This window comes from Lepidochelys kempii, chromosome 26 (assembly GCF_965140285.1).
Source record: "Lepidochelys kempii isolate rLepKem1 chromosome 26, rLepKem1.hap1, whole genome shotgun sequence".
Classification (NCBI taxonomy): Eukaryota; Metazoa; Chordata; order Testudines; family Cheloniidae; genus Lepidochelys; species Lepidochelys kempii.
In genome coordinates, this window is record NC_136405.1 from 11,308,545 (window position 1) to 11,324,362 (window position 15,818).

Below are 15,818 nucleotides of genomic sequence, written 5' to 3' on the forward strand. Positions count from 1 at the left end.
CAAAACTGCGTGTTGCTTCCTCAGACTGTGGGGTTCTCCCTATCAATGTAGCTATTGAGAGAGTCACTTTCCAAAAGGCTTTTCCATCCAGTTAAGCTCTTACAGTTGCAATTGTAGCATAACAATGTCGTCTGGGAGCTAATGTTATTTCACACGGTAGTCAGCTGGTGTTTTCAGGGAAATGATCATTTGAAGTAGGAGTTTGTAAACAGCAAAGACTAGAGCTGGTCAGAATTTTGGTGAACAACGGATTCTTAAAAACCAGCACAAAAAAACCCTTTAACCAGCTTCCCTGAGCCAGGCTAGTTTGGTCATTCCAAAATAAGCGCGATATGAGCATTTTTTTTACTAAACTTCACTGAAAAATGTGATCCCTACCTCCCACTCAGATGGCTCTTGGAGGAGAGCCAAGAAGATGACCACCTTTGTAAAATTAGTTGTAGGCTGCGCCTTCTGCTGCACCAGTCATTCCGCACAGCATCACAGTGATTCTCGCAACAAGTGTATTGATGTACGATGTGAAATAATACTTTACAGGTAACGGTTAAAGCTGATTATTCTGAAATTTGCTTGTTGACGTATATTGAGAGCGCAACTTTCAGTGATATTTATAAAGTACTGATAGGTCTTGCATAAGAACCACTTGATGCAAGTATTAAAGCTTGACCCTTCTGTGTCTAGTATTGAACTGGAAGGTTCATGGTTACCATAATTAGCGGTGAAAGGTTTGCTGTGTTAATAATACAAACATTAATTGGATGGTAGTGAGCGGTATACCAACAAGTTGAGCTCCTGGTTTATAATTACCTGTATGGGAAGAAGACTTGTGATCAGACTTGTGATTTAATTTAGCAGAAAAGGCATAATGAGATCCAGTAGCTGGAAGCATAGCTAGACAAATTCAGACTAAAGAGGAGATGCTAATTATGAGCAGTGAGGGTAATTAATAGTTGGAACAACTTATCTAGGGATGTGGTAGATTCTCAGCCACTTGGAGTCTTTAAATCAAGACTGGATGTCTTTTTTTGTCGCTGAACCAGAAGTTAATGCAGGAACAACTTGGTTAAATTCTATGGCCCATGCTTTGCAGGAGGTCAGACTAGATGTTCATAATGGTCCCTTCTGGCTTTAAAATCTGTGCCAAATTGATCCAACGCGTGTTAAATTGACAGGCTCACACTGCTTTTGGATCAGATTTGGCAATTAGTTTCCTATTTAAAGATTTTTATTTCAGTAAATAAAAAGCTTTGCATATAAGAATGTAAGCATTGCAGTAATATGTGGTGTACTTTGAAAAGACTGTCAGCTTAATGGAAACTAGAATCAGACCTACCGATGTGGAGTTTTTTTCTAGGAAATCTCGCTGATTCAAAGAAAACAGAAGATTTTCGTGACCTCCTCTACTTCTGAGGAAAGGTTTGCCTCAGCCTTCTTAAAAGGAATTCACCCAGGGATGATCATTATCAATAAAGGTTCCAGTATACTGATAAATAATGACTGACAGCCAAAGGGCATGAGTAAAAAAGATCTGAGAGAATTAAAGATCTTTATAATCTTAGAAGATCAGTTGAATGTGTTGAACATGTTTGTGAAGGAAGGAACTTAACTCAAGGGCACTAGAAGAAAAATCACATTGTAAGACAAGAAAGATAATAGATCTGCATTGCAGCAAGTACCAAGTTATAAGTTATGGAGCAAAACGTTTTTTAAAACCTTAAGCGAACTGCAGCTTTGAGATATTTTTAAATTTTCAATTAAGTAACTGGTTTTCTTGGCAAAAACTTAATTCCCAGCAATTTCCCCCCTTCTCCCTGTGATACAGTAATATGTAAAGAGTCTTTTAATCTTCAAACTACTTTGCAAATATAAAGTCATCTTCAAGACACCCCTGTGACGTACCATAGGTGAATATCCCAGTTTTGCAGATGGGATATAGAGGCAGAAAAATACAGTGAGTTGCCCAAGGCTGCAAAGCAATTTGTTCTTGGAAGCTGGATTAAAACCCAGGAGTTCCAGCTCCCAGCTGTCTGCTGTATGTTGCTAGTCTCAACTATATTTAGTAATAAAACATGAGTAAATAAATTTTAAAAAACCCCTTTCAAATTCTCAAACTTTGACAAAGGGTATAAATGGATAATGCCTAGATAAACCCTAGAGATTTAAGCTCTATTCATGAGTCTGCCACTGACTCACAGGTTTCTTAAGCGCCATGTGCCGCAGTTTCCCCATCTGTAAAATATAGAGAGAACTACATATCTTTGTGAAAAGCTCTGTAAAGGGAGAAGCAGTGTAGCCAGTGGAGAGGGCTCTGGACTTGGATTCTCCTCCCAGTACTGCCACTGAACTGCATGACCTTGGTCAAGACGCTTCACCTCACTGTGTCTCAGTTTCTCCATTAATAAAATGGGAATGAGGATTGCTCACTTGTAAAGTGCTTTGAGATTTATACATGGAAAATGCTATATAATAATTGACTGCATTGGCTATATGTGGATGGGCTAATGCTATATATCATTACTTGCGATCTACCTAATATAAATGCTGAGTAGTTGTAATATGGTTACCTTTGCAGTCAAATGTACTTGCAAGATTTTCCAAACAAGACAGTCCTCCTTTAAAAGATAAAATTAAGCTAATTTTATTACTAGTGGTTGGTGCTTTGTTCCAGGACTGACCATTTTAACTTGAGAGAGGAGGTGGGTGAGATAATATCTTTTATTGGATCAACCTCAGTTAGTGAGAGAGACAAGCTTTTGAGCTTCCACAGAGCTCGTCTTCAGGTTTTAACTTGAAGCACAGATGGGCGGTGGTGTCTGATCATATTGGTAAGAGAACAGCATGGGGTTTCCTTGTTCCTTAACTCCCAAACTATCTTGATGTAAAATCGGCTCAAAACTTCAGACAGACACTGCCCCTTTTACTTTTTTAAATAGAAAGCTGGTTAAAGAAAAATCTGAAGAGATAAGTATCGACAGTTGTGGAAATAGGTTGAGGAAACGCTACGAAAAAAGTCCATCACTGAAGCTTTCAGCAAAAATGATTCTGTAGCTAGGAACGGAATGCCACAGTGAACCTCAGTGAGTTTAGGTACCTATCAAAGGTACTTATCTTGCCCTCAACACACAGTATCTCTGCACTTCACAGTCTTGAATGTATTTATCCTCACAACACCCCTGTGAGTGGGGAGCGCTAGAGACACAGCAAGATAAGTGACTTGCCAAGAGTCAACAACTGAGATCAGTCACAGGTATTGTGCCTTTCACTCCATACACAGTAACCAGGCATAATGTGGAGTTAATTTGCTGATAGCCAATGGTAGGCATGACTGAGTATTGTACTGAGATGTATATTAGGTGCAATGCATGCCTTGCAATTGCAAAAGATTCAGTCAAAGATATGGAGTTGCTTGTTACGGGTAAATTAGATGGTTTGCATGTAATAAAAGATTTGAACTTGAACTGAAGCTTAAACCAAACCAGGAAACTTCATGCTCTGAAAAGCGGATGCATAATAAAATCTGGAACCTACTGGTTGGTGGGAGCATGTGACAGTGACCCTGTCTGTGCCAGATCTGCAGAGAAAATGAGTCTGTCACAGCCCCCCTCCCCCAGCTGGGGAATCTTGGCTCTTTAGCTCAAACTGTCGAGACTTTGGCCCTGTGTGCACCTAAAAATTAGATTGACCTAGCTACATTGCTCAAGGCTATGAAAAATTTCACATCCTCTGCGACGCAGTTAAATTGATCTAACCCCGCTGTAGGTGCAGCTAGAGCGACAGAATAATTCTTCTGTTGACCTAGCTGTCATCTCTCGGAGAGGTGGATTACCTACATGGATGGAAAAACCCCTTCCATTGATGTAGGAAGCATCAGCACTACAGTGGCATAGCTACTGCAGACCTCCAGAGTTGAAATCATACATAGCGTGTAGACATACTTATGCTTTAAGCTCTGCAGGTCTGCAGTTCAATCTCGACTGTACTAGTCAAGATGGCAGTCATCACACCTGCTTAATGAGACTGATTGAATAATGGTTTTTAACTAGAACGATGCAAAAAACTGATTTTTAGGTCTCTGCCCCAACCCCCACAAAAAAAAAAAAGGAAAAAAAAGAAAAAAAAAAGACGAAACAATCAATCCTTTCCAGGTGACCTGAAATGAAAAGTTTGTGTTTAACTGAAAAAGTAAAAGTTAAAAAAATATATATACACCTCTACCCCGATATAACGCGACCCGATATAACACGAATTCGGATATAACGTGGTAAAGCAGCACTCTGGGGGGCGGGCGGGGCTGCTCACTCGGGTGGATCAAAGCAAGTTCGATTTTACAGTTTCTCCTATAACGCGGTAAGATTTTTGGGCTCCCAAGGACAGCGTTATATTGGGGTAGAGGTGTATATGCGGGACGAAATGTTTTGTTTGACCAAACTGAAATATTTTGTTTTGTTTTTGAAGGTCTTTTACCTTTAAAAAAATAAAATTACAGTGAAATTCAAAATAAAAAGTTATTTTGAATCAAAACATTTTGTTTCGAAAACATCAGAACAAAATATTTTGGTGTTTGGGATTTTTTTGTTTTTGTTTTCAACTGAAACAATTAGGTGAATTTTACACAAATTCACAAAATGTTTCTGTCAACACACATCTGCCTTTTTTGGCAGAAAAAAAGTGGGGTCTGAAAATGTTGGCCCAGCTGAATTCTTAATTTAACCCTGACTTCTTCACTCTTTGCCTCATTGCTGAACAGCTATTCTGTATTAAAACTCATTCTACAGACAGCATTCTTTCCTTTTGCTATCACACATTCAAGGTTTACTTTGCAAGTAAAACTGGATGGGATTTTTCGGTCAAATAGTAAATTTGCTGAAAAATGCCGTGTCAGAGTGAAAGTCCTAGGTTCAAACCACGGCAACCTTTGGCGAGGATCAATACATTATGCTAGCGGAGCCGAGCCAATGCAGCTACTGAAGAGAGAGCTGGATTGCATTCTGGCTTGGGGGAACATAAGAACAGCCACACTGGGTCAGACTAATAGTCCATCTAGCCCAGTATTCTCGTGGCTGGTGTCAGATGCTTCAGAGGGAATGAATAGAACAGGGCAATTAGTGAGTGATCCATCCCCTGTCATCCAGGAGACTCAGAGCATGGGGTTGCGTCTATGACCATCTTGGCTAATGACCAAGCTAGGAATAGAACCCATGTTTCCTTAGTCCCAGTTCACTGCTCTTCCCACTAGCTCACTTTGCCTCCCACAAAAGATTTTTTCAAAAAATAAGCCGTGGGACCTATCCTCTGTTAATATAGCTAATTCCTTTTTGAACCCAGTGATACTTTTGGCCTTCACATCATCCCCTGGCAATGAGTTCCACAGGTTGGCTGTGCATTTTGTGAAGAGCTTCCTTATGTTTGTTTTAAACCTGCCGCCTATTAAAATAACTACAAAAAATAGCAGCTACGTTCTAATTGCAGGCTCTTTGTTACTGGCGATGATGCTGGAGATGGAAAGAACACAGGCTGATTTTCACAGCCCAAAAGGAGCATGCAGCACTATGAATTAAGGGGGAACCTTATTGTGCAAGTCAGGCAAGTTTGATTTGGATTCCACCAACAGAAAATTGAAAGAGAGAGGGACAAGTTAAAGTACACTTTTAAAAATTGTTTGGATGGGGGATGACTATACACCACTATACAAGGGCTTAGTTACTTTAAAACCAACTCCCCAAGCTTTCCATTAATGGTGCATTTTCAAATGACAGCAGTTGACATGTTTGAGCTATTCCCTGGTCTCTCTCTCTCTCTGCTTTTGCTGGATTTCAGTGGATAAACTGAATTCAGTTGGTAGGACGTCTTGCTGGGAGAGGTACTGTTTGTTCTCGTCATGCTGGGGGAGCAGATTACAAGCTTGAACGGTTTTCAGTCTCTGGTTTTTCTTCAGATTGCATAAATCTTTTGCCTTTTACTAAGGATTTCTGTGGAGAGGAACATTTATGAGTTTCCAGCTGGGGCCCTTAGGAGAATCAAAAAACCCTACAGCTACCTCTGTAATTTTAAGCTTCTCTAACTACTGACATCAAGAACAGAGGGATAAACTCCTCCATCTTTTCCTGATTCAGTTATCCTTACTTTCTCCTGCTGAGGTCAAAAATATCAGTTTAATACTGGTCAAATTTGTTTAACAATGTACAGTGGCTATTTCAGAGCTTCCAGGCCATTCGTATTTGCAAGAGAGGTTTCAAGGACCATACCTGGTCCTCAGTAAACAAGGAATATAGAAATACAGCAATTGCCAGACTGGATCATGTCTCTGACTGCCTGGGATAGCTTGGTAACTGTCACTGTTAATATATCCTACAAAAGAAGAAGAAACCTTACAGAAGGCATTTAAGGGAGAACGTGCCTGCAAAGACCTCCAACGCCCCCTTAGTTAGAGGTTGAATCTGAAGCCAAAGGGTTTATATACTTTCCAAGACACTAGTGATTTTTGTTTGTTTTGTTTTGAAATGTAACAAGATAAAATCAGTGTAGAGGGGAAATATAACACCAATAAAATTTAATGGTCTAGGGAAAATTCCATAGCTTACAGTGCTGTTTAGAGATGGTTTCTTCCAAATTCTCCCTTGCTGCAGACATCAGGGATTTTGGTAGATCTCCCAGACTTGTGGAGTCTTCTACTTGGCTTTTATTCTATGGGGGGTTGTCAAAAGGTGTTACAGTTCCCAAGACTCAAGTCTTCTGTTTATCCATGGGGTGGGTACGGACAGGCAAGTCTGGCAACTTTTCCCTCTGCAGCCCTACAGCTATGCCTCAAATCTGATGAGGAAGGATGACCTTAGGAGGGAAAAGTTGGCCTGATCACGTCTGCATTATATGCATATCTACACAGCATTGACAACCCTCCCAGTCTTTGTCCTCTTAAGGAAAAAGATATGTTCTTAATGTGAGTTAGCCAAAATCTTTGTGAAGATGAGGCATAAATGCATGATGATTATCCCTTCTCCGTTGTGAGGTAAGATTTTAAAACAAACCTTTAGCAACTTGTAGTTTATAAATTGCTAAAAGGTTGCCTGAAAACTTATGTGACATTAATTCACACCTTTCCCAGGATGCTGGAACAACACTTCTTAATGCACTAACCTCCTAGATAACGAGGAGTCTGGTGACACCTTAAAATAAATGGATAACAAATAACAGATTTATTTATGAAGAGCTCTCTTCATGTGCCAATATATATGTATGCCTGTTTCTGTAATTTTCACTCCATGCATATGAAGAAGTGGGTTTTTTACCCACAAAAGCTTATGCCCAAATAAATCTGTTAGTCTTTAAGGTGCCACCGGACTCCTCGTTTTTTTTGTGGATACAGACTAACACGGCTACCCCTCCGATACTTAATCTCCTAGATGCGGCAAAGGATTGAAAGCAGCAAGGGTCTTTGGCTCCATCATAAATGTTTAAAGAGATGAGGCATACAAACAGCATGCGTTATCATGGCAGGAAACCTTTGCGGAGAACTAATAGATGTCCACTTGCAATTGACTTCAGTGGAAAGACTCCATGATAAGCAAAAAGCAGCTCTGCCCCATTATGAACATGGAGTGAATTCTCCTTTGAAAACAGGAGGGGAGGATTCATTAGTGGATTTAGTATTTATGCAAATTAAACTCCTTCAAGGGCTCTGTGTGAGGCCATGTCAGTCAATTCCCTGCTTCCTCATTCCCTGTTACCTACCTGTTCTGCTTTTATAAGATTAGTTAACGTAAGATGAGGAAAAGTTTATAGAAAAATATCATTGTATTGCTTGCTCTGCTGCTAGTTCTATCTAGTTGAGTGAAAGAATCACCATTGATTCTATGCATAAAACTGCAGGTGTTAAGAAGTCAATATCTTCATTGCTATTTTATAAGAAGTCTTTGGAGTCCCATAATCCCTAAGTCCTGTTCCTAGGACTGGTCTCAAAAAGCATGAAGCAGAAGAGGAATGACTTCTAAATTACTCTAGGGCCAGATGTAGAATCCAGGCGGTGTCATTTTCAGAACTTTGGAATAACCAGAGAAGAAGGCCTGTTCCAGAGAACCCATCCTAAATCTTCCGTGAGAATTCATCAAGTTGAATTTTTGCTCACTACTTCCCAAGACTGAATTTGAGCCATCAACCTAGATGTGAAGGATTCTAGAGTCCCCTTACCTAGCTGCTGAGCCAGGTAGCCCCTCCTTAACAATTTGTTCCTCCCTTGTTTTCAGCACAAACAAATCAATATAGCCCCCCGCCACCTTACTGAGGTGTTAAATGCTACACCAAACCTGCACTTAACTGTTTCTAGGAACGTACACATGGCACATTTTCTGCATTGCCTGTAACTGGAAAATTACCCAGCCGATGGTAAAATAAAGAGAAACAGTGCAAGAGACATTCCTGTAGACACAGGAAATTAACCACTTTTTATTACCCTACTTGCAGATGCTCAATTGAAACCTCCCCATCTGAGGATTCAGGCTTTGGGGTAAACAAGGCTTTTGGTGAGCAAGAAAGTAAAAACCAAAAACAATTGGGAATAGATTCTATTAAATGGCAACATAAAATACGAAGTGCATCTTAGGTAATAAGATGCAAGGCGCTGTGATGAGAGCTAGCTAGGCAAATATACCAGGGACAATGGGTCGATCCACTGTTCCTCTGCACAGATCCATTTCAGCCTGGTTCTTTCTTGCACTTCACCTTGTGTGATCACTTATGCCACTGCAAAGTTGCGGGGGAAGATGCTACCATACTCATCAGGTGGCACTTCACCCATTTGGCACTGGTGTAAACAAATGCACTAGCTTCAGGGCGGTGGAGATTGATGCCCGCTGGTTCCCGTTCCCCTCTGCTTTGTGCCTGGGCTAGTCATTCACACTTGTGCAAAGGGGGTGTGCAACTCTCCCAAATCGCAATGAGAGGGCACCAATTGTGAGCTGTACCTGAACTGATCTTGGTGTCACTTGAGTGTGGGGGAGCAAATCTGGCTATATTTACCATCTTTGAGAAACCTAGACTCTGGAGCAGACCAGAGACCAGTCCAAGCCTCAGTGTAAGAAGAGTCCCAAAGGTAGGGCTAGGTATCTTCCCCACAACACATCCTTCCAGCCAAGCTTTCGGTAACATCCCCTCCTCTCCCACCTTTTCAAATGCTTACTTATTTTTTTTTCTTTTCTTAAAAGGTCAGCGCCAGCAGCCCAACATTCCTGAGCAACCCTACAATAACACACCTGGGAGCACAGCAGAAAGGAGAACACCCTGCTTGGTAAGGGCAGATTTTTGGTTCCCATCTATTCTGAAACGTACCTTTTCCCTCTGTCCCTGTCCATTGGAGGGTCAACTTCCTGGTCAAAGCCCAGGATGCCAGGTAGCGTAGAGGGAGTCCCTGGGTTTCCAGAGCCACCATGGGAGGCTGTTTTCCCCCCAGCGTCCATCAAGTTTGTGATCAGAACAGCAGCTCATTCCACGGGGCAGAGGTCCCACAGAACCATTTAAGGGACACTCTTGCACCATTCTCCTTCCCTCAGGCCCTTTCTGGTGGGTTCCCCCATGGGGAGGGACCAACCCGGACCACAGCGATGATACAGAATACAGCACTCAACGAGCCAGACCACGTGGGTAGGTCTACACTGCCACTTGGAGCGAGTCTGGCTATGTGGGCGGACAGACACAACTGAAGCCCTGCTTGCGTAGCGTTCTGAAAATAGCAGTGTGGCTGTTGCTGCTCGGGCGGAAACACGGGCTCTCAAGCGGAGGAGGTCAGGGGGGCTTGAGAGCCCGAGCTGCAGCATCCATGCTGTTATTTTTAGTGTGCTGGCTCGAGCAACACTCATTTCCAACCGCAGCGCCAATATAGACATACCCTGTGTCATGAAATGGCCCCTCGACACTGCTGTTGTAGTATAAAGGGGCTGAAAAAGAGAGCTCACATTCTCTATGCAGAATAGTCCCCCCAGTAGGGGCAGGTAGAGAGCCGTGCAACTTTCCCTGTCCCGGTCCCTGGCTGCAGGGCGTGACTGGGAATAGCAGGACGGGGTGTGGTCAGGGTGTGCTAGCTGAGAATTTTTCAATGTTTTCGATCAAAAAAAAAAAGCCAATTCGTCAAAAGGGATACTTTTCTTGGGAAAGGGTGGACGCTGATGAATTTTCCATTTTGGAAAATTGTTAGAAGCCATGGAAACATCGCATTTTGACGCTTTTGAAAGGAAACGTTCTGATTTGGGTTCAAAATGGCCTTTGGTTTAGAAACGGAAGTTTCTTTATAGTAAAAAGAAATGTAAAAGGTCCAAATCAAAATGAAGCCTTTCAAAATGACGGGAATGAAATATTTTGACAGATCTGAAAAAAAGACGACAGATTTTCACTTCACAGAATTTTGGTTTGAGGGGGTGGGGGAGAGTAGGAAACATTTTTGAAACCTTGAAAATGTTTCTGGGATGGGAAAACCATTTCCTGACTGGCTCTAGGGCTGTGCTCCCGAATTGTGCCTCTCAGGCAGTCACGCAAAACCCGTGTAGCTGAGAGCTGCTCTAGGGGCTGGGTACAGAAGTAGGGAGGCACAAAGGAGGCTTAAAAGGTACCAGTTTCCCACTCTTTCCCATGGCCCACATTGCATAAAAAGAATGCACCATCTGGCCTAGTGTCCTTAAAATGCAAAAAATCTCCTCGTAAGTAGGGTTACTAGATAGCAACTGTGAAAAAACGGGACAGGGAGTCGGGGGTAATAGGCACCTATATCAGCAAAAGTTCCAAAAAACAGGACTGTCCCTTTAAAAATGGGATGGATGGTTACCCTACTTGTAAGTCAAGCTGCTCCATTCCTGAATATTCATTTTATATACACAGAATGTGTTGTGGTGTCCTCAGAGCAGTGAAATAGACAAAAGCTACTGAAAAGGATCATAAGTCAGAGGTCCTAATGTGCTGTTGTGTTTTTAAGGCTGTCAAGATTCTGTGGCTTATTTTAGAGTCTCAAAAGGTCAATCTATTGTAGTAATGCTGGGAGAGGCTGCTATTGACAAAAAAGAATGGACGCGAAGCAGGTGGAAACTATTGACATAATGGAAGGAGAGAGTCCTTTCAGAAAGACTGGATCGCAGGGCATTCCACACGCCATTAAAACCATTAAATGAAAACAGCAGGGAGGGGAAAAAATTGTTGGAAATAATCATCCTGATTTTATCGTGTTATAGACAAACAGAAAAGTATCGTCATGCTGAATGATGGGTCTCACTTCACTCGGCCAATGATACCTCGGTTACTAGGATTAATATCTGGTGTTGAAGATGGCCAATCATCCTATCTGATGTCCATAAAAAGAGGGATTTTGAATGGAAAGGACAGTGGCTACTGAGGAAAGTTCTTCTGCTAATCTTTGTGGGGTCAGGATTGCTCCCTCTACCGATGCAAAGGATTAATGCACACATGGGAACAGACTTAATCCTGCATTGGCAGGGGGATAGAGATGATGACACCCTATGATAGCGGGGTGCTCTCTTTCCCATGTCTGTGGATGCAGAATTTAAAAATACATCACCTTTAGGTTCTTGTTTTCCATGTTGCAAAAAGTCCTAACGGAAAGCCTGTTAACTGAGATCAGTGTAGCTTTACCCAGAAAAGGAACAGGTAGATCAGTTTATACAAATGCAGTATGAAAGGGTTCCTTTCTGACGTGTTTCTGTAGTGCCTCTCACTGTGCTTTGGTAATTGTGACCTGCATCTCATAGGGGCACCTGTGATGAAATTCACACCTGTGCCAGTACAAAGCCAACGCACCACTTAGGCCCAATTTTGAGGGCTTAAGTGGAATTTCATGGGCCTTGTGCTGGCTCTTTGCACAGGAGTGAATTCAACCCGAAGAGATTCTACTGTAACACAATAGGCAGCAATCTAAGCAAGAAATGGCAGCTCTCTCACTTGTGATGAAACCTGGAAAATCAGTGAAGAGTGAAGGACTGGGTTGGCTCAGTGTAAAAATGAGCTGGCTTTTGCAGACTCTTTGCTGAATACGGAAAAGAATTCACTCTGTGAGGGGACTGGTTGGCAGTGGAGAGCTGCAGGAGCTTGCTCATACTTTGGGTTTGCAGCAGGCAAAAGCAGGCACGAGGATTTAGTAGTTCTCTTCATTCCCCGGGAGGTATAGAGGGCATTCATTACCTGTACAAGCTGGCAGGCTGCACAATGGAAAGCTGACACGACAGCTGGCAGGGGGTCAAACTCGTATTCCTTCCAGTTGTAGTTTTCCTTACACAGAGAGAGCTAACTGGAGGAGTTGTCTCGCATCTAAAATTTTAAAAGCCAGCCCTGGTTCTCCTCTCCGTTAGACGTGGGTAACTCCATTGACTTCAATGGAGTTACTACTGATTTACACAGGTGTAAGTGAGAGGAGAATCTGGCCCTGTGTTGACGCCTTAATGCCATTAGGATGTCCGTTCAGCACCCAGTTCTGAAGATCAGCAGCACCAGAACCAGGAGATGAAAATTCTATTTTGGTGTGTTCCATCCTGACAGTTAGGGAATGGACGCGAACACGGGAGCTTGAGAACGTGGGAAGGTAACCAAAAACACAATGCCATCCCCCCCCCCCCCAAAAGAAAACCCAACCAAAACAAACCACTCCACTGCACAAGCAATTCTGAGCAAAATGAGACAGAAAGAGAATGAACCTCACAGGACAGAGGTTAGTCGCGTCGCTTAACCACTACTGGAAAGTGCTCTGATATTCTGGTAGTGAGGGCAGTCCAATCACTGATGTAGAATAGCCTTAGTGGCAGGTAATAGTCCAGAACTCTGAACTTGTGGAACAAAGCCAATGGGCTTTCTTCTCCTGTAGATACTGGACCCTGGTGCTGTTTACCACACTCACTAACATCACCCCAATTCTAATTTGTGTTCGTGCTCCCAGACGACAAAACCTCCATGTGTAGCATGTTCTAAGTACAGGACTCAGATTGTGCGCGGCCTCTGCAGAGTTATAGAGCAGCAGAGGGATAAAGCAAGAACTTTCCATCCTTGCTTTAATGCCAGCTTCCCTCGCAGTGGGAACAAAACAAGCATTTTTATAGGCAAACCAAATGGAAGGTGGGGCTTGTGACTAGGTCTCCTGGTCCCAGTCCAGCACCTCAGGATTCAATTCCCAGCTCTGCAGCAGGCTTCCTTGGCCAAGTCACTGTCTCCCTGTGCCTTGGTTCCCACATCTGTACAATGGGGCTATTAATACTCCCTTTCTTACTTAACATTTAATGCCTAAAGGTCACAGCCACCATTGTAGTAGGTGCTATATGAAGAGATAGTAAATGACAATCCCTGCCCCCAGGAGTCGATACATCTTTGTCTGTCTTGCCTACACTGTAAACTGTTTGGGACAGGGACTCTCTCTCGCTACGGGTATGTCTACACTGAAATCACTTGATAAGAGCTCACTTGGGCACTGGTGGAACAGTGAAGCTGTGGCAGTGTGGGTGGGGCTAGCAACCCATATAATTACCCAGGGATGGAGGTAGGCTTGTACAGCTCGTGCTGAAGCCCAAGATGCTGTGGCTTCACTCCAGGTCAAAGCTAGCTCGGGTGTGTCTGTCCAACATCCTGTGATTGCAGCGTAGACATACCCCCATGTGTCTGTGCAATGCCTGGCACAATGGGGTTCCAAGCTCATTTGAGATCTATAATTGCTATCATAATACAGATATTATGGGTGTGCATATTGATATGGGCATCTATATGAGACAATAGGGCTTTGCGCTGAATCAGGAACAGTTAATATTTTCCGGTACAGTCGTGATTTGTAACCACTGAGGATAGCTGCTAGTGTTCTGTTTTGCTGGGGCATCTAGGGGCTACTTAATATAGATAAGAAACAGATGATTCTTCTCAAACTTTTTGTTGCTTGAAAATGGTATGAATTCAGTGCTGCAGAAGAGCGCTGGCTTGGGAGACCTGGGGACAATGTGTTTACACTGCAATAAAAGACATGTGGCTGGTCTGGATCAGCTGTCTGGGGCTTGGGCTGTGGGGCTATAAAACTGCAGTGTAGATGTTTGAGCTCAGACTGGGGTTGGTCCTGCTTTGAGCCGGGGGTTGGACTAGATGAACCTCCGGAGGTCTCTTCCAACCCCAATCTTCTATGATTCTGTGGTGTCTGGACTCTGAGACACCATGACGGGGAAGGGTCCCAGAGCCTGGGATCCAACCCAAAGTCACTGCAATTGTCTCGTCCTGCAGCTGGAGCCCTGCAAGCTAGAGTCAGCTGCCCCAGGCCAAACGCAGCGGTGTTGCAGATCTTTTTGAGCAGTGTAGATGTACCCCACGTCTTCTTTTTATCCAGACAACAGGTAGCAGAAGTGCAAACTGCTGATGTGCCTGTAACTGTAAGTAGCTAGATTTCTAAGGCTGCCAACACAAGGACCAATTCGTGACGCTCGCAGCAGTGTAGCTGTTGCTACTTGTCTGCTGGGAAGCAGCTTGAGAGAGACAGGGCCAGTTGCAGGGGTCCTGGGCAATGGATATTTTGGCATCTTCCTTGCAAAAGCATGAGGAAAAAGAAGGCTCAGCAGTGCATGCATAATAAACTCTGTCCTGCCAGCCTGAGTGTTAGATCTCTCGGGAGCACCAGTAAACAGAGTACAAATACATATGACTAACCTTAGAAGTAGTGAGTGCTCTCTTATTTTCTCTATTCCTTTCCCTCACCTTCTCCTCCCCGCCACTTCTCTCTGTTCTATTCTCTCTTCTTCTACTTTCTTTTTAACTCCCTCCTTATTTTGTTCTGTCTCTGTTCTTTTTTCCCCATCCACCTCCGTCTTCCTTTGGATCTGCTGTGTTCATGGCATACAAAACAGAGGAGATAGATTTAAAAAATACTTCTGTTGGAAGCTTGCAGTGTAACACTACTTTATTTCTTATAATTCAGAGTGATGTTTGCAGTGTTGTTGTAGCTGTGTCAGTCCCAGGATATGAGAGAGACGAGCTCTGTGGAGCTTGAAAGCTTGTCTCTTTCTCCAACAGAAACTAGTCCACTAAAAGATATCACCTCACCCATATTGTCTCAGTTCAGAACGATTACACACAACCACCCAAAACAGAGAGAAACGAAGCAGGCTGCTCCTTAAAACAGAGAGGCAAAACTTACCCCACCCTACTGTAGGCTGCCTGTCTTCTGAATGCATTCTGATCACAGGCTTCCCTCCAGAGCCTCTGCCTGCAAGCAGGACCAGGAAGAAACCTTGAGAATTGTTTTCCTTCTCTTGAGTCTGAGTCTAGGCCCACTGTGGCCATGCAGTGGGTTTTTTATTGCAGTGTAGATGTATCCTAAATGGGAGATGAGCTCGTGAAAGTCTGGCCCAAAGGAGACAGCAGGAAAAGCAGCTACCAATATGGTGTAAGAAGATGGGAGTTAAAGTAGGGCATTTCCTACTTCGACATCCACCTTCTTCTGGCCCCTTGTGGTAGCAGCTCCCCACCCTAAAGTGGCCTAATCCACCTCTCGTTTTACACCTTACCTCTGAATATATATTTACTTACTGTAAGTTCTTTGCGGGAGGGACCACCTTTTTATTCTGTGTTTGTACAGCGCCTCGCACAGTGGGGTCCTGGTCCATGACTGGGATTCCTAGCTACTACCACAATACATATAATATTTATATTCAGAATCCATACTGGATTTTTTCTCTGATTTTTTTTTTTTAATGATTCTTTCCTAAGTGAAAGTTCCTTGTGAAGGGGTGAGGTAGCAAAGACCGTTCCTTGACATCCATCATTTTAAATGTCCCGTACACTCTGTGTTTCACTTCCTCCTTCCATAACCC

General features: G+C 43.1%; 1 pseudogene; it reads left to right on the top strand.

The window, feature by feature from the left end:
* The first annotated feature begins 5,915 nt into the window (after positions 1-5,915).
* Positions 5,916-6,001, top strand: LOC140903727 (U5 spliceosomal RNA; annotated as a pseudogene).
* The last annotated feature ends 9,817 nt before the right edge of the window (positions 6,002-15,818 follow it).